The 3175-nt window shown below is 47.8% G+C and overlaps 1 protein-coding gene and 1 pseudogene across 2 annotated transcripts in view; one reads left to right on the top strand and one right to left on the bottom strand.

Annotated features, from left to right (window-relative positions):
- Positions 1-3175, top strand: part of CTC1 (CST telomere replication complex component 1) — a 22678-nt gene that overhangs the window by 7491 nt on the left and 12012 nt on the right. The gene's annotated exons all lie outside the window — the stretch shown is intronic.
- LOC108514380 (cytochrome c oxidase subunit 6B1 pseudogene) lies at positions 154-575 on the bottom strand (annotated as a pseudogene). The gene has a single exon (XR_001881205.1). The product of XR_001881205.1 is annotated as a cytochrome c oxidase subunit 6B1 pseudogene (transcript).

The raw sequence follows: 3175 nt of genomic DNA, 5'->3' as shown, positions 1-3175 counted from the left end.
TTTTTTGTATTTTTAAGTAGAGACGGGGTTTCACCGTATTAGCCAGGATGGTCTCGATCTCCTGACCTTGTGATCCGCCCGTCTCGGCCTCCCAAAGTGCTGGGATTACAGGCTTGAGCCACCGCGCCCGGCCTCTTTTTTTTTTTTTTTCACTTTTCCAGTGAGTTTTATTAGCAGGTAAGTCATGATTTAGGATCCCGGGGTGGGGGTCACTGGGTACTAGGTCCCCCTTCACCATCCTGGTAGAAGGACGGAGAACAGAGGAGAGGGAGGTACAGCCAGTTCAGATCTTTCCGGGAAACGTGCCTTCAGCCTGTTGGTCATCCCAGTCTATGACCCAGGATGTGGGGCAGAGGGACTGGTACACACACTGGTACCATTCACACACAGAGATGTCGCCTCCTTTAGCCGTCATTGCCTTCTGACAGCGGTGGAAGTCCAGGTAGTTCTGCCAGCAGTTCCTGGTCTGGTTCTGGTTGGGGAAGCGGCTGTCAAAAGGGGCGGTCTTGTAGTTCTTGATTTTGGTCTCAATGTCTTCTTCCGCCATGGAGCTGAATCCTAAAGGCAGCCCAGATGCAACTTAATTTTTGTATTTTTTAGTAGAGACAGGGTTTCACCACATTGACCATGCTGGTCTCGAATTCCTGACCTCAGGTGATCCGCCATCTTGGTCTTCCAGAGTGCTGGGATTATAGGTGTGAACCATTGCACCAAGCCACTACTTGCTTTTTGTGCTTAACATTATACTTCTTTTTTTGTTTGTGGTTGGTTGTTTTTTGTTTTTTGAGACGGAGTCTCACCCTGTCACCCAGGCTGGAGTGCAATGGCATCATCTCAGCTCACCACAAGTTCTACCTCCCAGGTTCAAGTGATTCTTCTGTCTCAGCCTTCCAAGATGCTGGGATTACAGATGCCTGCTATCACACCTGGCTAATTTTTGTATTTTTGCAGAGATGGGGTTTCGCCATGTTGGCCAGGCTGGTTTCGAACTACTGACCTCAGGTGATCTGCCCACCTCAGCCTCCCAAAGTGCTGGGATTACAGGCATGAGCCACTGTGCCCGGCCAATAGTGTATATGCATATCTTGAGCCTGTGTTTACCTTGGTTAAAAATTATTTTTATTTATTTTTGCCTATTTGGTAGGTATTAAATGATATTTTTGTTTTGTTAATTCCAAAGTAATTTTTTTTTTTTTGAGACGGAGTTTCGCTCTTGCCCAGGCTGGAGTGCAGTGGCCCAGGCTGGAGTACAGTGTCGCAATCTCTGCTCACTGCAACCTCTGCCTCCCGGATTCAACCAGTTCTCCTGCCCCAGCCTGCCAAGTAGCTGGGATTACAGGCGCTTGCCAGCATGCCTGGCTAATTTTGTATTTTTGGTAGAGACAGGGTTTCACCATGTTGGCCAGGCTGGTCTCAAACTCCTAACCTCAGGTGATCCTCCCTCCTCGGCCTCCCAGAGTGCTGGGATTACAGGCATGAGCCACTGTGCTTGGCCTAATTCCAAAGTAATTTCTGAGGGTACTTGTACACGGGTTATTTTTTTTCCTTTTTATCATTTTATTTCACTGGACTGTTTTTCCTTTCTTTTCATATAATTCTTGTCCACGTCCGTAACACTTAAGATTACTTTTTTTGGCTGGGTGCAGTGGCTCACACCTGTAATCCTAGCGCTTTGGGAGACTGAGACGGGCGGATCACGAGGTCAGGAGTTCGAGACCAGCCTGGCCAGCATGGTGAAACCTCGTCTACTAAAAATACAAAAAAATAGCCAGGCATGGTGGTGGGCGCCTATAATCCCAGCTTCTTGGGATGCTGAGGCAGGAGAATTGCTTGAACCCAGGAGACGGAGTTGCAGTGAGCCGAGATCATGCCACTACACTCCAGCCTGGGCGACACAGCGAGACTGTGTCTCAAAAAAAAAAAAGGAGATAGTTCTCTCTGGTTGCCTTTTCTTGGGCCTTCAGATAAGTAGGAAAACACAGAGAAAGAACATGGACTTTTGAATGAGACACGCCTGACTTTGCCACCCATGCCTCTGTGTACTGAGCCTCTGACTTTCCCCATTGATGATGTTTACAGAGTTTTGGGGAGAAGGAAATTCAATATTGAGCCTGACCAGACTCAGTATATTATAGTGTGCATGGCAGGGGCCAACATGTGTTAGTTTCTGTCTTTGCCGTGTGTCTTCTCCAAAGCCATTAGGGAAAGAGACCAGATGCAGAAGGGGAGTGGTCTTCTAGAACAGCATTCTCTCTCTCTCATTTTTTTTTTTTTTTTTTTTGAGACGGAATCTTGCTCTGTCGCCCAGGCTGGAGTGCAGTGGAGCCATCTCCGCTCACTGCAAGCTCCACCGTCTTCCGGGTTCATGCCATTCTCCTGCCTCAGCCTCCCTGGAAGCTGGGACTACAGGCGCCCGCCACCACACCCAGCTAATTTTTTTGTATTTTTAGTAGAGACGGGGTTTCACCGGTTTGCCAGGATGATCTCGATCTCCTGACCCCATGATCTGCCCGCCTCGGCCTCCCAAAGTGCTGGGATTACAGGCATGAGCCACCGTGCCTGGCCCATTCTCTCTCTTTAATACTCATTTGTGCATAATGTTCTTGAGTCCAACAGGGAGGATTAATTGTGATGTTTTATAACTTGATCCTTTTCATTTCCACTGAAAAAAAGTCATGGGGGCCAGGCACGGTGGCTCATGCCTGTAATCCCAGCACTTTGGGAGGCTGAGGCAGATGGATCACCTGAGGTCAGGAGTTCGAGACCAGCCTGGCCAACATGGTGAAACCCCATCTGGAGAGAGTTCAAGATTTTGGTCTTGATTTCCCTCCAGCCTGGGCGAAAGGGTGAGACTCTGTCTCAAAAAAAAAAAAAAAAAAAAAAATCGGGAATACAAGCAAGTGAGAATAATGGTATTACAGAAAGGTGAATTTATCACAACTTGATAATTTAACTATTATTTGTATCACATCCAACACCCACGTCTCAGCCTCAGCTTCCCCCCTAGTCTCTAGGACTGTGCTATTCTAGACTAGAAAGGAACTTGGCTGGCGTCATTGTAGTTGGACCCTTAGATGCCTAAGTGGTCCCATTAAGTTCTCTCTGGAGCTAAGAGCTGAGATGCTTTCAAGAGAATTGCCTTTGATGGCCGGGCGCAGTGGCTCAAGCCTGTAAT

The sequence above is a fragment of the Rhinopithecus bieti genome, unplaced genomic scaffold (genome assembly GCF_001698545.2).
Source record: "Rhinopithecus bieti isolate Rb0 unplaced genomic scaffold, ASM169854v2 scaffold_32008, whole genome shotgun sequence".
In the NCBI taxonomy this organism is placed as follows: domain Eukaryota; kingdom Metazoa; phylum Chordata; class Mammalia; order Primates; family Cercopithecidae; genus Rhinopithecus; species Rhinopithecus bieti.
This window is presented reverse-complemented; position numbering and strand designations above follow the sequence as displayed.